Source organism: Lagopus leucura, unplaced genomic scaffold (genome assembly GCF_019238085.1).
Source record: "Lagopus leucura isolate 7727_CA_CO unplaced genomic scaffold, USGS_WTPT01 Super-Scaffold_100028, whole genome shotgun sequence".
Lineage (NCBI taxonomy): Eukaryota > Metazoa > Chordata > Aves > Galliformes > Phasianidae > Lagopus > Lagopus leucura.
Window position 1 is genome coordinate 4,430,511 of NW_024962279.1, and position 12,712 is coordinate 4,443,222.

The window sequence follows — 12,712 nt, forward strand, 5'->3', positions numbered from 1 at the left end:
AAGTATCAGATACGAGGATCAAAACCTGCTACTGACTACCTTAAAGTTGAGAAATATATTTTTCTATCAACCCACTTGAAGATTTATAATACATTAAGGAACATTAAGGAGAAGAAGAAAAGCTAAATGGGCCAAAAGCAAACAAAAGAAGCATGTTCTCTTGAGATTGCTAATGCTGGCAGACAATAGCACAGAAAGAACTCCTCTGACAGATCTTTGAAGTCTTCAATACAGCTTGCTACTGGTCCATGTTAATGAGATTTGCTCAAATACTTTTAAATTATTCCAAAATGTCTTAATCTATTTTCTAAATCTTTTTTACCCAGTTGCTTCAGAAAAAATCACAGCTTCACCCACCTCTTTTTTTTCCTCACAAAAGGTGAGGTTTGAAACCAGTTGTGCTGCCCAAGGTACACACAGCCTTTCTGGGGAGGCTTAGAACAGAACACACAGGTAACATTCTGATTTCTATTACCACAGCTCACAGAAATGCTTTGCACCAGGCTGTGCTCTTCAGCTGAAGGAACTCGAAGGCCCTAACAATCAGGATATTTCAACTGCTCCCAACGTCAGCAAGTCAATGGAGCCGGTCTTTAGAGGTGCCCCAATGGCTGCAGCTACAGGACTGACATCCCCCCAGCTGCAGGCCTCACAAATCCCCATTTCCCTCTGGGTTTGAAGGCTGAGCGAAGGAGAATATAGGTAAATACATTCAAAGTTAGAGCTCAGACCCACAGATCTATCTGCTGACCATCTAATTTGGCACTGAGTTACAGAAAGCAGCTCCTGTACTATTTCTGATGTTCAATTAGCATTTAGCTCTGACAAGCATTAAGATTTGAAAGTTTAAACTAAGTGTAACTTTTCTAAATCCTTTGTGCTTGATTTTTTTCCCTGTTGAGGGTTTTCTAAAGGATTCTATCTTTGCAATCTTAAAGTCTGCATGTGTCTTTTGTTATCAATAATGTACAACTTTAGTAGCATGTTTTGTACCTTTCAATTTTTCAACACACAAGCTATCCCTGATTTACAATGCTCGCTGAATGGTGTTTGATTGTTGAAAATGCTTTCACATACTTTTAAACAAACGAATGCTCCTGGAAAACCAACACCATCGTCCACAATTCCGTAAAAATACATTTCCCCACCTTTCTCCCCAAATCAAACACTTCAATTCAAATTCTTACTTTGAGGAACAACTGGCAGATAATTAGGCACGATGCCTAGCAGTGCTAAATAAAGGAGCACGTAAACCCCTAATTCCGAAGGTTTAACCATCACAGTCCCTTGCTGCATCTATTCAGTTTGAGTCTCTGCTCAGAGCTCTGTGGACTCGACAGAAGACAAAACAGGGACCAAAGCACAGCGTAACGCTGTCAGCATCCTGCTGCACACGGGGCCAGGCCTGCACTCTGCTCTGGGACACGCAGGGCCACGCGGCCGCCCCTCCAGGAGCACAGAGCCCTGCTCTGCACGCGCACCGAGCAGCTGAGCCACTAACTCAGAAGATGGGATTTCACCTGAAATTAAACTGTCGAGCAATTGAGCTCAAACTCAATCAACCAAACCCTTAACCTCCCCTGTTTCAGTGGCATGGCTCTAATTAGGACTCCATCACTATTTCCATTACTATCTCCTATTCTCATGGTTTATTATCTCGGCAGTTTCAATTTGACATCCAGTTTCTTAGACCACACATCACTCATTATGGCTTTATTTTACGAAACGTTTTGCAAGATCATGGACAGATCCTGGAGCATTTTGTTGTAAATAGCACCAGCAACGCAGCGGAAGCAGGGCAAATCCCCACCTTGTCACAGAAATGTGCCCTACCATTGAAGGATGCACAGAAAAACTCTATTTTTAAGTTGTGAATTTTGTTCTGCAGTTTACAAACATACTTGAAAGCATGTTCCACATCCGTACACCACAGTTAGCCCATGGTGTTCTCTACAGTCCTTGATGACTTCCCACATCTTCTAGTTTGGCTGAACCCCGCATAGCAGCTCCTGGGTGAGACTCAACCTGTGTCACAGCCTGGAAGACGGGACAGCCCTCTGCAGTGAGATATTCTGCATGTCACCCAAACTGCTGACTGCACAACGATGCACGCCAGGTGCCCAATGCCTGGCATACGTCGTGTCCTGACGGCAGGAACAGAAAACGTGCCTCCTTTTGGAGAAACAGGTTATAAAATTCAAGCCAGGCTGAAGAGGTAATGTTCTGCATTTATAACAACCAACATTCTTCATTTTCCCAGGTCAAATAGCACCTGGCCACACATCAACCATGGCTCCATAAGAATGCCAACATTCTCAGCCAGTCTGGTGCATGGGCTCCTGCCATTAAAAAGAACAAGCAACTAGTAATATTCAAATATTGAAGAGAGGCATATATCATACAACTGCCATACACCACGAGGACAGCCAAAGACTGCAATATTCACTTGAACTTCATGAATTTCATTTCATCCTCAGTAAATATATATTTTTGGCAACAAAGAACTTAAAAAAAAAAAAAAAAAAAAAGGAAAAACACATCGTCCTCAGATCTATTTTAATTTAAAGCAGAAGAGAACAGGGACATTTCTTCCCTCTTGAAGTACATTTTAATAGAATTAAAAATAAAAATAGCTCTAATTCACTCTGATGCATTTAGTCATTCTGTAAAATTCTAAGTTTAAAATGAAATCACCATTTTATATTCAAACAAGGTCAAGGGAACAGTACTAACGAGCACTGACATCACAGCGAGCAGCAGCCACTGCTCAGCGCTTACATCAGTGTTGCTTGTTGCTATGGTGCTTAACCGACTATTAATTTCTGAAAGAAGGTGATTATAAAGCAGCCATATGAACCTCAGTCAGATGACACCCTTCAGTACCAAACACTGATCTGCATCACTCCTGTCTTCTGCAAGTTAATTCTATGAATCACCACTTTTGTGATGTTAATATTCCTTTCCAACTTGAAACTTTGGGCCAGAAGAGAAGCAAGGAGTTAATTCCGAAGGAAGGGACTTTCACATTGCTTTAAATAAAAATCATTTTGCACAGAGCAACAGCTAAATTCTGCTCTCCGCTGCACTGCTGCAAACCCAGCAGTGTGTCAGCTCAGGATGCCACAGCACTGAAGCCAACCGGGCCATTCTGCAGGGACCCAGCCCAGCAAGACAACCAACCCTGCTGTGGGGCAGAGCTGCTGCAGCTCCCAGCCCTGCACTCATGAATGCTGGCCACGTGGCCACCAAGATCAACCAGAGCTGGGTCTTCCCATCCACACACAACTGCTCTCAGCCATCAGACAGCCCCCACAGCACATGGTGAGAAGCCAAAAAGGACATCCTTGTGGCCTTTCTCCTGGAATGCTGTTGGGCACCTAAACCATTGACTTCTCATGTCTGAGCCACAAAAGCTTCGTGCCAAGCCCAACCTCACAGCTGCTACCTGTGCTGCCACAGGAACTTCACTTGTGTCACTAAAGCACGTTCATGGGGTCTGTAGGATCAGGTCCTCCATTCCAACATGTTCCAGAAACTACGCACAAGACAGTATTTGTATTTACCTTCTGCTGTTGCTCCTGTAACGCAATCTTCAGTTACAGCCACCCAAATAGGTCACTCTTCTTACCCTGCAAAAAGAAGGGAACACACATGACCGCCGTGTCCGTGCTGGCAACAACACCCAAAGCGTTTCACTGGCCCCGGCCTTGCAAGTACAAACATCAATAAAGCAACAAACGAATCTAATCGTGTTTAATGGTGAATGACTTTCAGAGAGAGTTAATAAAAACAATCAAGTCACAGGACTGCTGCTTATCGGTACCAGCCTGTGTGCGGCTCTTCAGTTCAGCAAGAACAACTTGGTCTTTGGGAGGAAAAAAAAGCAACAAAAAACCGTGGAGATGAGACATCTTTGTTCTCCAGCATAAACTTTCTTAATCTCGATGTCTATCAATCTATTTTCAGTTTGAATAATATATGAGTTCAGTCCTTTGTTTCAGGAATCTGACTATTGTCTGAATGAGTTCTCCTTGCTTAAGGCATTTTAAGACCGTTTGTAACCACGTCTATTTTAGCTTCTGGATCCTTTCCTTTTCCATCCTTTTCCATAGAGACACAGTCCTAGATAAGATTTTAAAACTAGCTGCATCCTCCACGCCCCATTCAAAAAGTTGTTTACTGTCTCGAGGTTTCTTCTGGTTAAGCATACCAAGAAAGCCAAGGTGGTGAGAACAGTGGGTATTAAAGGGAGAAATAATTAAAGAGTGTCTTTATAAAAAAGTAGGAGGGAGAAAACAGCACGTGCAGGGTTTTTTTTTACCCTGTATATTACTGCATCTTGTGTACTCTCTCTTATGCAAAAGAGTATGTAATCTTTTAAGAAACATGACAATCTGCCACTTTCTGTTCATGTAATTGGGATCAACATATGGTACAAGAGAAAAGAAAAACATTTGTTTATTAATTTAGATCGAGTTACTAACTCAAACCACTAACAGCACTCAGAATTAATTCAGCATCAATTGACCAAATACCTTAGAAGAGTAAAATTAGAACAATGTCACTGAAACACTGACCTGCTGCAGGGGTGTAGGCTACCACAGTTTAATGAGGACAGAAAGAAGCGTGCAATAATGTGCCGACACAGATGACATCATACAAAATGGAAAGTCAGTGACATGTGGATGTGTAAGACAGAGCTACGTGAAACTCCATTTCATGAAATTCACACAGTGAGGTGGAGCTTTGGGGGTGTTACTGAAACTCGCCAAATGCTAAGTTATGCCGTTTCCATCAGGAGGTAAAGCTTTTGACTGAAGCAGCAGAATACCAACCTCTGGGAAAAATGAGAACCTCCATTAAATTATTTCTGAAGAAGATGTACTCACTTGCCATTTATTCTGGAAGGAAAAACTGTTTTCCCAGTAAGAATAAGGCATTTTCTTTACCACTGACAATTACGAATTCTAGGCAGAAAAAAAAGGCTAGCTTGAGATGAAATTAGTATTGCTTTTATCGGCTGCTATTTCACCTCCTTTTAATGAGAGAGAATTTCTTTTGCCAGTGCTTGTGACGAGATACCAGGGGATGTGGGCCACAACACGTACGTGTGTGATGGATAGGAAACACTGCATGCTTCACTGGGGTGCACACATCACACACAGATCCTGCACTCGAAAGGACACAGCACTGCTCCATCCTAATAGCTCAGGCCTCACCTTCCTGAGAGCATGTAAAACAATACATCTTTTATGTAAAATACATGACCTCTGACATACGATGTGCTCTTAGATTAACAACAATGGAGGCTTTTATCTTGCTTTGCTGCAGGGGTTATCTCGGATGCGAACCTTTAAACCCCTTTTCATATTTATCTATTTTACAAATTCCCCGGTATTTGGCAGTCAGATCTGTATTTTGGCAGTATTTTGCAAGCAGACTTCATTTCTACCCCGAGTCTTCATGATAGCAAGAGAACCATCTTAAAATACACTTTTTAAGGAAACTGCTGAAAATGACATGTTTGCATAAATCGCGCACACAATAACCCTCTAAGTGGGGCTGCAGGAGGCAGGTAACTTTGTCCACGTGTGCTGGTTCCAGAGAAACAACGCTGCAAGGCACGCTCTGCATTGGGCCTCTGCTGCTGATGGGCAGGACGTGCTCCAGGACGGCACAGTGAGGGCTGGGCAGGGCTGCCACGCTGCCCACAGTGCAACCACTGGCAGAGCTGGGGCTGCTTTCAGTCCTGGACATTTGTGCCATGCTACTACCTGTCAATAATTTGGATAATGTACCGCAGAAATTAAAATGAGCAGCAGGGACAGCTGTTCCCACCTGTGAAAATTTCTCATTAATAGTCTAAAAGCCGAATATCTCAAAACGTAGCAATACAAATACAGACTCTCCTCCTGAAAATGTTTATACGGGTGAGTGAATTGATGTAGGCAACACACATTCCTTCCATCATGCTGTCTTTAAGATAAACACCAAGTACCATCAACACTGTAAGTGTGTGTGTGGAGCAAACAAGGAAAAAATCCCAACCTACCCAAGCAAGACAGTTCGCTACACTCATACTTTCCCTCGAGGAGATGATTAAAATAGAAAAACAAACCACACACAAAAACCCACTTTGCGAGCAGCGGTGGCCGTATCGTCTCACAAGTCGAGGGAAGCTCTCCCAACACCTGCAACACGGCTCCGATGGCTTAGCTGGGATCACACAGAGGGGACAGACCATGCTGAACTACTGGCTCCGCTCAGATTTTACAGACATCCCTGAAAACATGCAGTTTACATGCTGACTGCCTCAGTTTGCCTATCAGCAAGATGAGTCAGTGCTTCTCTTAAGCATTCTGAAATCCCTGAGTATAGAAATACGTTTTACAAGAGCTGTTTTCAACAGGGTTTGGGAAAGGCAACCAGTAATGATGCTAAGATCACGACCTGAGCCACTGCCATGGCCTGCTCAGTTGACTTTAAGACAACAAACCCCTACTGCTCCGGATCCAGCCCTGCGCATCTATTTGGTACCAGGGCACAAGACAAAGACAGAAGAGGCTTTGCCATTTTACCTGCTGCTGGGTCAGTCCCTCTGGCATTTCTGATCCCACCATACTTGCTCAATTTAGTGGTCGCCTTTGTCAGGAGATAATCCTGGGAAAGCTGTGGGATGGAGTCCTAACACCAAGTGAGCACTGCAAAGCCAAATTTACCCCAAAATATGAAGAAAATAGAGATAAACAGCGTTATGGAACGAAGCTCTACTTAAAAGATTAACGTTTTTATTAATATCAAAATCCAATAACCTCGGGTATAGCCAGAAATTGATGAACAAAGATCTTGAATCCACACAAATTGACTGTGAGTAATTTTACGCAGGAAAGTAGAGCATCAGTTGAACTGCTTCCCTGCTTAGCATTATTCACTTCTTTTTTTGCCAGTGTCCTGGCCCTGAGTAGCTTGCAAATCATTACTGGAAATCTAAACCAGAGAGGGAATCTCCCTGCCGTTACCTAGAAAGCACTCTTTTTATTCAAAATAGACAGAGAACACGCACACGACAGTACAACAAAAACTGTTTCTGAATTTTGGTTTCCATTAACTTCTCTTATATAAGATTGGCTGAACTATATTTAATGTGTCTGGTTCTCTGATTTTGTGAATAAAATATTAACTACAGGTTTTCCTGAAAGCTTTAAAATAACAAAACTTGATAAGTAATATAAGTGCCTTCGTAACTCATCTAAATACAGCGAGCCACCTAACACAGCTACTGCTTCCCTTCAAACTGCCCAGGTCACACACAGCTGTACCAGCCTGAAAGATGCCCTGCTATTGCCAGTATTACTATTTTGTCATCCGGGAGGGGAATCAGTGCAGCCAATGACTTTGTTGACTACAGATACGTAAAAGAAAAAAAAAAAAATTGCTTTTTTATTTGGTATTTTGCTAACCCTGAGACTACACCTACAGAGTGCTGGCAAAGAGCAGCAGGCGTGCTGTGGACACGGTGCTGCACACAGCTCTCCTAGCCTTGCACCAGCACACAAACCATGTGCAGCACTGCTTTGGAGATGTTCAGAATAAGGCCCTTCAGTTTTACCATGCCTGTTTTTTTTGTGGTTTTTTTTTTTTTTGAGGTGTCAAGCAACCAAATACACACACACACACACATATATATATAATACTGAAGGGAAAAAGAATTCTGCCCTCTGTCAAGGCAGCTGCTTGTTACTGCGTAGTTTCTATTAAATATCATGGGATTTTCTTTATCAGGAGTCATTATCGCCTCCTCAGAAAGTGAAATGCAGGTGAGCAGCACAACTGCAGGGGCCGAGAGCTGCTCTGCCACCTCGCTGTGAGCAGCGCCGGGCAGCAGCTCGCTGCCTGTCGGGGAAGGGTGAGCACGTCAGGCCGTGCTTCATTTCCAGACATCAGAAGGCTGGGCAGAATCTCTGCCCGGTGCTTTTAGTTTATTCTGAACAGAAATAAAGCAAAAAAATAAACAGGAGCACGAGGACAAAGCTACGCACGGCACATTTTCTCTTCCCACAGAATATTACCTTTCGTGTCCACTGTAACCTTGGAAAAGAATCACTTGACGTGAGCCAACGCTACCAAAGCGATCGCAAGCCATTCCTCCCCGCTCGGCAGCGGCTCGCACGGAGCCGTGGGCAGCGCACGACTCGAGCTCGGCTCGGCAGCCCGCGGCGCACGGAGGGACCCGGCGTGCCCGCAGCCCGGCCGAGCGCTCCCCATCTCCCTGTTCCTTAAAATAACTCCGTGCCTGAACGCCGGCCTTAACCGTTTTATGTCTAGACTTCTCCTCCGGAAACTTGGCCTCGTGTGAGCGAGGAGCGGCGGGAGCGGCTGCGGGGCGAGTGCAGAGCCGCGGGTGCAGAGCGGGCAGTGCGAGCGCTGCTCAGCGCCTGACAGAAATTAAAAATTAAAAAAATAATAAAAAAAAATAGGGGGTGGGGGGAGCGGCGCGCAGTTACTTCTCGAGACTCGCACAGCGGTCCCGCAGCTCCGGCGCACGGCCGCAGCTCCGACGAAGCGCCGCCGCCTCCCGCCGCGCCCCCGCGCTCACCCCGCTCCCGCCCAGCCCGCAGCGCCGCGAGCCCCGGGCGCGGTGCGGCGGGAGCGGGCGGGCGGGCGGCCCTTACCTCGCGGCGGCTCCGGTGGCGGCCGCGCGGCGCTACCGCCGGGGGATCCTTTAGCGGCCCTTAAACGTTGAAGCCTAAAAACAATATTTGCTGTTTTACCTTGGAAGCGTTAACAAAAGCTTTGTTTTAGCTTTTAGGCGGGTGCGCAATAAGAGTTAATAATCAAATCCGTCCCAACCCCCACGAGTGTTAAACAAAAAGATAAAAGAAATGCAAATAGCTATTGTCATGGAAAGTTAAAGTACCTGTCTGTATTTTTAAGTGAAAACTATTATCTCTATCAATCAAAATTTAAGAATACAATAGCACTAATCACACGAGGTGCTGTGACTGAGGTACTTTTCGCTCATAAAAAAGTTTTTTTTTCCTTTTTTTTTTTTTCTTACGCGGTGCACAGAAGCGCCGCGCTGCCCATCACGGGCGGTTCGAGCAATGGCGCTGCGCACCGCGGCGCCCCCCGGCTCCCCGCCGTCAGCGCCGCGCCAGGCGGGCGGATCGCGCCGCGCACCGCGGTCCCCGCACGCCGTGCTCAGGTTGGTGAAATTCTCTCCGCTCCTCGCGCTTCCCAACATGTGGTGGAACAGCACACTCTTCTGTTTGAGAGGAGTTACTCAAACGGAGGAAATAGTTAATTGCTCGCCCCAACTACTGCTGCCGGCCTCGGCGCGCGGCGGCTCCCCCGCCGCCACGGCGGCACTCCGGAGATGCGCCCTTTGTCACCCGGCCCCGATGGCCACGCCGGGCCCCGCCGCCGGACCCCGCGCAGGGTGTGCTAGGAAGTCATTTCTACAACTAATCTGTTCAGACCGAGGCAGAAAGCGAGCCGCACGGTTAATAAGGGCGAGCGCGAGCGGCAGTAATTACAGCTGTACTAAAAGAAAGAGCTGCAGATGAAAACACCTCCAGCCAGTAGTTGAGGATGCCATGATGCGAAGCCCCGGCGCAGGGCTGCCGCCCGCCCCAGCAGCAGCAGGACTGTCATGTTTCCCCCCGCGCTATCAGGTTTCCTACTCCACAGCCCCGTGCTCTGCATCATGGCTAACATCTCCAGTGTGCTATTAATATCAATGAAGAGACGATTCAATTCCCACGTAAGGAAAACCTTCCTCTTACAGCACAGACACACTGGTGAGGACCCTTGCTAAGGAAACAATAAAGACCAGAGGGGTTGGATTTATTTTTTTTTCCTTTTTTTTTTTTTTTTGCTGCTGCTTTTGCAGTTCTGTGTTGCACACTGTTGGAAAGCTTTTAGCTAACAATGGCAGCATTATCTTCGGGATAGTTACAAAACAGGATTTGTTAGCACAAAGAATAACAACACCGAACTCAGTCCCCGCTGCCCCCCCGCCAATACCTGCCTATTGCAGCACGGCGTTTCGGACTTTATTCGTAGTATATTCCAGAAACACCTGTATTCCTCAGCCAATTCCTGCTACAAACTGCCCCGGCACACCGACTTTGCTCAAGGAGCTTTGGACGATTCAAACAAACAAACAAACAAACAAACACTCGCTCTCTGCATTTATAAAACGGAACAGAAACAAAAGTATCTCACCCTACCGTAGTGCAAACTTACCCATTAATGAGGAAGAAAAAGCCTTAGAGCTGCAAGTAATTCCCAACCAACTGCAGAAAGTTGAGAGTTTGAGAACACTAAAGCACTTCTGACTATCCAGCCTTTCTGTGCCTCAACACTGGCTGCAGTGTAAGGAAGGACTGAAGGTATGTGGTCTAAACACAACAAAAGCCACTGCCTTACTCTAGATTAAATATGCAGGAAGAGGCCCCTTTGCATAAACACAAACACTCAGCAAATGAGTAACTGGCTCAAATCAGACGCCTGCTGTGCATTCTACCTGTCCTGATCTCTGACAAGCTGCACAGCTTGTTTAAGGGGGTAGGAGCTACCAAATCAAATCAAACCGTGGAGCTAAACGCTTTCCTCATCTAATAGTAAATAACAACAGCACCAACAACTCGATGCCAAACGTTCATTTCTCATCTAAGCACTGCTCTGGCAAAAAAACTGCACCGTGTGCTCTGCCCGCTTTGGCTCAGCCACCCATTTCACCACAGCAGAAACACAACCAAGCACCACCTGTAAAATTCATTTTCATTAACTGTGCTGCAACCCAATATATCGCCAGTAACAAGGATTTAAAATTAATACAGAGACTTCTGGTTGAGGTGACGCATTAAATGTGAATTTGCTCGCGCTGTCCCTATGTTTTGTTTACTATATAAGAGACATTCCACATGGAAACCTACTTCAGCTGTTACGAACCACTGCATAACGCGCACCGATTCACTGCTTCATTGGGGGAAAGGGAAAAAATTTCTAAGGGTTCCTCCAAAAATGTCATTTCCAAAATATCAGTCTCACAAAGCTGCCCCTCCAGACCATATTTACTTCCAAAACCAACTAAATTAGAGACTGTGATAACCACCAAGCACCTCGAAGCATCTATTATTATAATCAAATATCCATAATTATACACTGTGATTTATTCTTGCTTCTAGAGAAATACATTATTTTTTCACTCCTGTGTATCCTCCCAGAAATAGAATGAAGAAGCGAAATGTGAAAGCAATTGGAATTCACCAGTGTCCCTCCCTAACTCAAGGAGTCAAATCGCACTGACCTCTTTCTGTAAGTCCTAGCTACATGTTGGTTTTAGTAATTTAATTATTTTTTAATAACTCGCAGTATTAAATGATTGCCATTGAAACACAAATAAGATTATACTCCCCTGTCTTTCTCTCCTGTGCTCCAGACTGCCGCACGAGATGGACAACACGACTGCTTTCGACACCGAAATTTCATTCTGAAAGACCCCTCACGCACACAGAAAGCAGCACGCAGTGACTGGGCTCTCAAGCACGTGCTGCAGATTATTTCAAAGGATACTGGGTATAGCTAGCAGTTTCAATGAGAATCAAACATGCTCGGTTCAACTAGGCACTCCTACAGAATGGAGGGAGTTTTCACTTTCCCTTGGATTAAACTCACCGTGTTAAAACAAAATTGCTAACAAGAGCCAGTCAAGCCTAACAAGATAAAAATCCCCCCCACAAAAAATCCTGCAAGAAATTTTAGAGCCCCTGTATCACTCACTGTTTTTGCATTGAAATGACCTTCCAAATAAGGTGTTAAATAATACGGTTCACATAGATGATAGTGATCTAACCTTGATGCAAATAAACCATAGAACAAAATTTAATCAGTATATCACTGTGTAAAAGCCTTTGTCCATCCCAATGGAGCTTCTAATGACTGTTTTGGCAGTTCTGGCTGGTAGTTATGCCTCCCTGCTCATATATATCTCATACTGGTTGAGCAAGCTAATGGAACTGCTGTTAGTGGAATCCAATATTAATACCCTGCATCATGCAAAACTGGATGCAACTGAATATATTACACAATTACAGGTAGTGTCTAATTCCATAGGTATTAGATGCTGGAGTCAATTAATATTTTAATAGAGAAAGTGAAATAAATACTACATTTCAGGTAAGATGTATACAGTCTGGGTCTGCCGGTCTTCCTGCTGCAAGCCTACTGTGTCCTTAAACAGAGCAGACATAGAAACCTGACAAAAATTGGCAGGCAAGCTTTAGATGCTGTGTGACACATACTGATGCACAGAGTCAAAGATGCCATCTTCATGCAAGCTCCACTAGTTATGAGCTTGAGAGAAAATGAAACAAAAAACCCAACACAACAGAACAAAACAAGAAAAAAAAGGTTGGGGGGGTGAGACTGGAGTGAGACCTCCAGAAAATAAACAGGGTGTACAGTTTCAAAGGCTACAGACACAGACATTTCATTGTTCAAGCCAATTATCAGTGGAAAATAATAACAACAGATGGATTCAGAGTCACTGACTTTTCATATGCACTTCATCTCTGCACAACAGATGATGAAATGCGAGAGCTATCTCAGAAAGGCAAAACATCTTTCAGTAAAAGAACTCTATACTCCAGATGGGGACCTTCTAAGGCAGCTGATTATCTTCTTATAATGTTGTAAGATAGACTTA

At 44.7% G+C, this 12,712-nt stretch overlaps 1 protein-coding gene across 4 annotated transcripts in view; it reads right to left on the reverse strand.

The window, feature by feature from the left end:
- Positions 1 to 12,712, reverse strand: part of FOXP1 (forkhead box P1) — a 337,019-nt gene that overhangs the window by 193,172 nt on the left and 131,135 nt on the right. For 3 of the 4 annotated variants that reach the window (XM_042880828.1, XM_042880831.1, XM_042880827.1), the window contains one exon: positions 3,564 to 3,629. The gene's annotated coding sequence lies outside the window, so the exon portion shown is untranslated. Of the gene's footprint in view, positions 1 to 3,563; positions 3,630 to 10,248; positions 10,333 to 12,712 lie in introns of those variants that run through there. The other variant, XM_042880829.1, reaches the window with a different exon arrangement.